General features: G+C 35.1%; 1 long non-coding RNA gene across 1 annotated transcript; it reads right to left on the bottom strand.

Moving 5' to 3' along the window:
* Positions 1-511: 511 nt before the first annotated feature.
* On the bottom strand, positions 512-4,102 carry LOC145641767 (uncharacterized). Its single transcript, XR_014115520.1, has 3 exons — positions 3,808-4,102; positions 1,575-1,730; positions 512-793 (listed from the first exon to the last, which is right to left on the bottom strand). It is a non-coding gene; the product is annotated as an uncharacterized LOC145641767 (long non-coding RNA).
* Between the last annotated feature and the right edge of the window lie 3,486 nt (positions 4,103-7,588).

The following is a 7,588-nucleotide window of genomic DNA, read 5'->3' as shown; positions in this document are numbered from 1 at the left end:
TTGCTTCATGAGAAGGAAGAAACGCTTCTCTAAGATGGGGCGCCATGAATGGAAGAAGGTTCTTCGAGTCACTAGTAGAAAAAATGCTATTTGTAACTGACGAAATTGACTTTTTGTAACTGGCATTGTTGGTTGCGAATGCCACCGTTACAACTAGTTAAAATTATTCGTAACCGGCTAATGTTAGTTACAAATAATGTGCTATTCGTAACTGGCTTAACCTAATGCCAGTTACAAAAAATCTATTTTCCAACTTATAAAACATACTATTCATAACTGGCATTAAGTTACGCCGGTTACAATAAGGGTACTATTAGTAACTGACAAATCTTGACGCCGGTTACGAATAACATTTTATTTTATTTAAAAAAAAATTAAAATGGCAGTAGTAGCAGATGCCCCTACTGCCGTTACCCACGCTACATTTTTTTAATGTGAAGCACCATAAATTATTAACCCAACTTTTATACAGTAATAAATATAATGATAATTAATTTAAACCTGCACGTAATAAGGTCCAATTTAATCGACATCGATCTATATCATCAATTATAAAATACAAAAAATGATGTACTTGTAATTACAAATATTTCACCAACTTTCAACTACAAAGGACATGTATGTCATCCTAAAAGAACAGAGTGATAAGAGGTGATTTGAACTAAATAAAATAGAATATCATTGTGATGTCTAAAACAGAACAATCTGAAAATTGCTTGAAGAAATCATCCTCTCATAAGTTGTTCACCCTTTTGAAGGTGCTTGTATAATAAGCTTGGAATAATATTGAACCCTGCATCCAAAACCAAAATGCCAAATTGTTATCACAAAGGCCAATGTTAAATAATTTCCAAAATATGAGTTTGTGGGATATCTTAAAAGGTTCCAATGATAAAAGTTTTTACTTACTCATCAAGTAGTGATAATGGATTTCTTAACTTATTGAATCTTGAGAAGATTACAAGACATTAAGCATTAAGAGTGTCTAAATGTTATGTGAATAGAATCAGGTTAACGATTATGATGCATGCAAGGAACAACAGAATGAAACAAATCAAGTAGGGTGCGTGGGATGGGGTGAGAAAGAATATAACATGTTGGCCTTTAAGAAAACATATGTAATATAAGAGCCATTGTGGTACTTATAGATTTTTACTGGATTTGCTTTATAAAAGTATTCTACAAGGCTTTTCTTTCCTGATAGCTATAAGAGCTCAAATTGAGATTAAATTTCTCAAACTAATAGCTTTGCTAATGTGTTGAGTGTGTTCATATGCAGCCATTTGCCAGTACATATTTGTGCTTATATAAATCCCTTAGAGATTCACCCGGCTTCACAAGAGATAAAGAAATTTGAATGAGTGTAAGAAAAAAGATACCAAAAATTGAGTCAATCAAACAATAGAAACTAAAGCAGTATAGCTTATAAACCTAACTCAATGTTAGACAAAATTTCCAATAGGCCTATTGCCAGCATGTAGGTGAGATTTGCAAGCCATTTTCACTGAAATTAACATGGTATACTTGTAAGAATTAATTATAAGTTAGGGAAGGGTGCAAAACACTGTAAGTACCACATGTGTCCTCACTGAATCGAAAGGCCAAGACTAGCTCTGATTTTCTTGATCCATAATTGCTCGTTTTTCCTTCCTCCGGAGACTCTTTCCAGCCCCTTTTATTAGAGCAACTGCCTTTTCTACTTGACTTGATTTTCCATCAGCATTCGCAGCCTTTAAAAAAAATAGTTAACTTGTTTGTTTTGTGACTTTTATCCACAAGGCCTCATGCCTTAGGCATGATGGCAGGGGTGTTAAATGTCAAAGTGTTAGCGGCACAATTGCAACACAAGCCATACCCTTACAATTGCAAAGAAGCTATTATCTTTAATATCCTTACTTACAAAAGGTAGACATTTGATAGAGCCATTGTAATACAAAAACTGACAACTCAAACTGAAGAAAAAAAACAGAGAACACTTAGCTAATGGCCTTCTATGTTTCAATTTTCAAACAAAACTTGACAAGCCTACACCTAGCATTTGAAGATCAATATCTGAAAGACAAATGACATAGAAGAACTGCACCCACTCTTAAATTATTGACAAACAAAAAAAATTTAATACAAGTAATACATAATAATGTAGCTCATTAATTGAAAAATGAATCATATTATCAAATTGAGAAAGAAATTAGACCTTTACAGTAGGAGAAACCGAATGAGTGAATTACCTGGCCTGCAATAGGAGCAATCTCTTGCCTACTTATTTTCAACAAGTATCTTAACATCCTCATTAATCAAGATGAATATAATCTGACATTATCATGAGCATATTATCTGGCCTCTTCCAACTCTTTAAGTACATCCAACTTTTTTAAAATGAGGATAAAATATTTAGATAATTAACATAAAAAGGCCATTTATATAATTTTTTTTTATTTCATCATATTTTTCCAACTATGTTACCCTATACTATTATTGCCTGCAAAAGACAACCTCGAGTTTTACCTTACTTAAAATATAAATTTATCATAAATGATTAAACCACAACTCCAACACGTAATAATGGTGCTACTAAAGGCGAGGGAAAATTGTGAAGAATCAAATGACAAAATATGATAATTTTACAGAAAAAAATAAATTATCTTAGCTTTGTTATATTAGGCTTCTTAAAAGCACATTTTCTAAATTCTAGTTCAAAATGACACTAATAAATCTACTCTTCCCGCAAAGACAACTACTTGAGAAATAAAGTCTTAGCTTCTAAATCATTCATCCAGCCAATAGAAAAGAGGATACTAAACTGAGATTGGTGAGGTACTTATCAAGATAAAATGGTGCAATATTTTATCTTGAGAATTTTATCTTTGACTTACTATAATTATAAAGCTTTTATCTAACGAAACTACTTTTACAAGCCACTAAAACAACAATAATTCATTAGTATACAATCTCAAATGCCCACTTGTTAATACTGATGCATAAACACAATTCCATGTATACTTCTCCGTTTTATTAGTGATCTTCATGATTTTCTTAATCAATTTTTTTATGTTCAAATATGAAATGAGGTGTATTGATAAGTTTCCGAGAACCGAACTATAAGCGGATACATTTCTGTATTATTGCAAGATATTGATAATTATTCTTAGCAAATTTTAATAACTATACAACATAAACCTACCTTAAAAGGGACAAACCCAGAAAAATCAACAAAAAACACATCATAATTCATATATTCACCATCAAAAAGCGGGCGGGACAGACCCATAAAAATCAATACAAAACACATCATAATTCATATATTCACCGTCAAATGTAATCACAAAATCAATCAATTTACAAAATCAATATAATAATTTCCCAAAATCTAACCAAAATAGTATACATCAAACCTCATCCCAACAAAAATACAATAAAAAAACAAAATTGAGGTTGAAAACCAACTTTCAGCAACAAATCGGTTGTTATAATGTGATAATCATTCATAACTTCAATAATTATACTCATTTCTTCAATAATTATACGTAGTTAACAGCCAAAAAATACCTAAATTAACAATAAAAATCAATGACAAAAAACCAAAAAAACCCTAACAATCAAAAATCAATAACAACAAAAACAAATTAAAAACACATGCAGTACAACCTCATTTGGGTAAACAATACACAACGAAAATCAACAAAAACAAAATGAAATTAAATCAATAACGAAGCATAAAATGCAGTTGAATCCGAAAACACAAGGGTCAATTAGTCAAATCTAGCTAAACCAAACCAAAAGGAAGAAGAATAAGAGGAAAAGACGAACCTTAAAATGGGGGAATGAAAACGAAACACTACGCCCTCAAATAAATGTTATTTAATTGCAACAACCAACCTCCGATAGCCTCCGGAAAAATGGGGCTTGCAATTCCTCAGCATCATCCGGCAATTAGGACGATTCCGAAATGCATGATTGCAGGAGCAAAGAGCACAGGTTGCTCTAAGAAAAATTGAAGAATTTTAGAGGTGTTTCAAAGGAAAGCAGAAAATTGAGGTTGTTCTGTGAAAATTTAGGGTAAGTTTGAGTAGGAGGAACCGAGGAAGAGTAGGACTGTAGGAGTACTTTCTTAAAATAAATAGTAAAAAGAATACAAGTAAAGTGAGTGTTGTGCACTTAATTATGCAGTTATGTGGAATAGCATTTATAACTGACCTTAATAAACTCCATTACAATTAATAAAGTCAACAAATTTTAACCTATTATTTGTAACTAGCCTTTTTTATGTCCATTACTAATGATTGATTTTTTTATCTTTGAACTACTTTTTGTAACTAACCTTGGATATGCCAGTTACTAATACTAATTTATTTGTAACCCGCACTTGTAATGTCAGTTACGAATGCCCTTGTAGTAACTAACACAACTTATGCCTGTTACAAATAGAGCGTTACAAATAGCATTTTTTCTACTAGTGAGTCTTGTAATTTTTCCATCAAGTGGGTCATCCCTTGGTGGAAAATAGAAAATATGGTTTGAGTCTTCTTCTTCTTCGTCTTGAATTATTTCATCATCTTCTATAGCTTGAATATATGCTGGTTTGTGCCTTTTTTCTATAGTTAGAGGCATTTGCTCGATTTCCGTAGGAATCCTAACCATTGAGGCTAGTCTTGCCAAGGCATCAGCAAATTGATTTTCTTCTCTAGGTAGATATGTGTATTCTACCTTCTCTAGCTGATTAGTAAGAGTTTCCAGATATGTTTGGTAAGGAGCTAGACTTTCGCTCCTTACTTTCCACCTTTTGGATATTTGATTAATGCTTAGTGAAGAATCTCCGAATATCCGTAACTTTTTTACTCCCAATGCCAAAGCTATTTCAAGGCCTACCACGCATGCTTCGTATTCGGCAGCGTTGTTGGTAACGTCGAAATCAAGATTTATGGAGATTGGAACGTGCTCTTCTTTAGGTGATACTAGCAATACTCCAACGCCACATCCCTTTTGGTTTGAGGCTTCGTCAAAGTATAATGTCCAAGTATCATCTTCAGTGACCATTAAGTCTTCATCTGGAAATTCATTGTCGTGTATTGGCGTCGAGTCTTCTATTGGAAAGTCCGCTAGAAAGTCTGACACCACAGATCCTTTGATAGCTTTTTGCGGCATAAACCTTACATCATAATGGGCTAAATTGACTATCCATCTCGATATGCGTCCATTGAGTGTAGATTTCTCGAATAGATACTTGAGTGGATCTAATCGGGAGACTACAAAGACTGTATGCACTAGCATGTAATGTCTTAACTTGGTCGTGGCCCACACCAAGGCGAGGCAAAATTTCTCAAGTGGTGTATAACGTGCTTCATATTCGAGTATTTTCTTGCATAGATAGTAGATTGCGTTTTCTTTGCCTTCTACTTCTTGTGCTAGCATAGCTCCCATTGTCTCTTTGGTAACTGTTAAGTACAACCTAAGAGGTATTCCCGGAAGTGCTGGTGCTAATACGGGAGGATTTACGAGGTAGGCTTTGATCTTTTCAAAGGCTTTTTGACACTCGTTATCCCATATTACTGGTACATTCTTCTTAAGCTTTTTAAAGATTGGTTCACATATCGTTGTCAATTTTGATATGAACCTACTTATGTATTGCAACCGGCCAATGAATCCTCGAATTTGCTTCTCGGTTTTGGGCGGTAGCATTGACATGATTGCTTTGATTTTGGTTGGGTCTATCTCTATTCCTCTATAGCTTATGACATAACCCAAATAAAGCTTGCCTGAGGTGACTCCAAAAGCACACTTAGATGGGTTCAACCTCATATTGTATTTTCTTAGCCTTTCGAAAATTTTTCTTAAGGCTACTTGATGGCCTAGACGGTCTTTTGATTTTACAATCATGTCGTCCACATATACTTCAACTTCTTTGTGCATCATGTCATGGAGTAAGGCAGTCGCCGCACGTTGGTAAGTAGCACCCTCGTTTTTCAACCCGAATGTCATTACCGTGTAGCAGTAAGTGCCCCATGGTGTTATGAAGGTTGTTTTCTCCATGTCTTCTTCTGCCATGAGAATCTGATTATAACCCGCGTATCCATCCATGAACGAAAGAAGTGCGTGATTTGCTGTGTTATCTACCAGAATATCGATGTGTGGTAAAGGGAAGTCGTCCTTTGGACTTGCCTTATTTAGATCTCGATAGTCGACACACATTCTTACCCTTCCGTCTTATTTCGGAACTAGGACGACGTTGGCGACCCATTCAGGGTATTTGGATACCTTGATGAAACATGTAGTTATTTGTTTTTGAACTTCTTCTTTTATTTTAAGAGCTACGTCGGGTTTCATTCGATGTAACTTTTGTTTTACAGGTTTCATTCCCGGAATTAGTGGTATAATGTGTTGATCTATTTCTCTATTAATGCCTGACATATCTTCGTATGACCAAGCAAATACATCGATGAATTCTTTAACTAAGTTAATTAAATCGGTTCTTTCTTGTTCATTAAGTGTTAGTCCGATTTTAACTTCTCTTTTATTGGTTGAATCATTTGAGATATCAACCGTTTCAGTTTCTTCGATTATCGGTGTTTTCTTTTCGAGTGTTTCCATTGATTTAATAAGTTCTTTGTCTTTTTCATTGTTAGTTAAGCAATGCTCGTCATCTTGGGTTAGAGAAGAACACAAGAAATAAGGAGAAGAAATTATATTATTATACTCTGAGATCATTACATCAAAGAGTGATATGTCCTCGGGGACTTGATCACTAACTATTCTAGGAGAAATAGAAGGGGAAGGTGCTACTACTAAAGACCTAGATGACTCTATAGGGAGAGACTCTGGCTCTGACGACTCTTCGAACATCGGTCCTTGCCCTGTCGTGATGGATATTTTTCTTCCACTTGGAGTAGTCAACTTGACGGTCTTGCGCCACCCTTGTAGTGATCCTTCCGCTGGAGTGATTAGCTTCGAAGGATCGAAGTTTTCATTTTGTAAGACTGTTTGAATGAGCGAGGAGTTATCCTCTTTGTATGTCGGCTCATCCTTTTCTCGCCCAAATAATAATCCCATGACTTTAAAGTCAAAGCATGGGGGTGCTTTCTCCTTATGGATAGGAGTTGGGATTTCATCTGTGAAATAGCAATCCAAGAAAATTTCAAATCCCGCTTGCCTTATGCCGTTTATGACAAATGGTTCAGGAAATTCGTGGCATAGATAGTCCTCTCCTTCTTTTATGAATTGACCATTAAGGGTAAGAGGGTACTAATCCATTGGGATTGCTTTCTTTTGAATGCGAGCGTCCCTATGTGCCTTCGATTTTTCCTGGGCTCGCTTAAGATCTTTCTAAGTCGGTTCAAAACCAAGTCCGAAAGTATCTAATTTAGGGAGGCCAGGTGACTCCAGCGGTTTTGCTATTCCCTTTTTCTTTCCTAGGGTCATCCCAGGAAAATGTCCTTGTTTCTTCAGAATAGCATTCACGATCATGTTAGAATGGGGGTCGTGGCAGAGAGGGGTCCTTTCATCCTCCTGGATTAAGGAGACCTCTTCGTTAAAGCCCCATAAATCTTCATCATCTTCATCGTGCTCCACGTTAATTATTGGATTTTCTATAGAC

The sequence above is a fragment of the Chenopodium album genome, chromosome 1, assembly GCF_948465745.1.
Source record: "Chenopodium album chromosome 1, dcCheAlbu1.1, whole genome shotgun sequence".
Taxonomy (NCBI): Eukaryota; Viridiplantae; Streptophyta; class Magnoliopsida; order Caryophyllales; family Amaranthaceae; genus Chenopodium; species Chenopodium album.
Note: the sequence above shows the minus strand (reverse complement) of the source record. Positions and strands in the feature narration are given on the sequence as shown.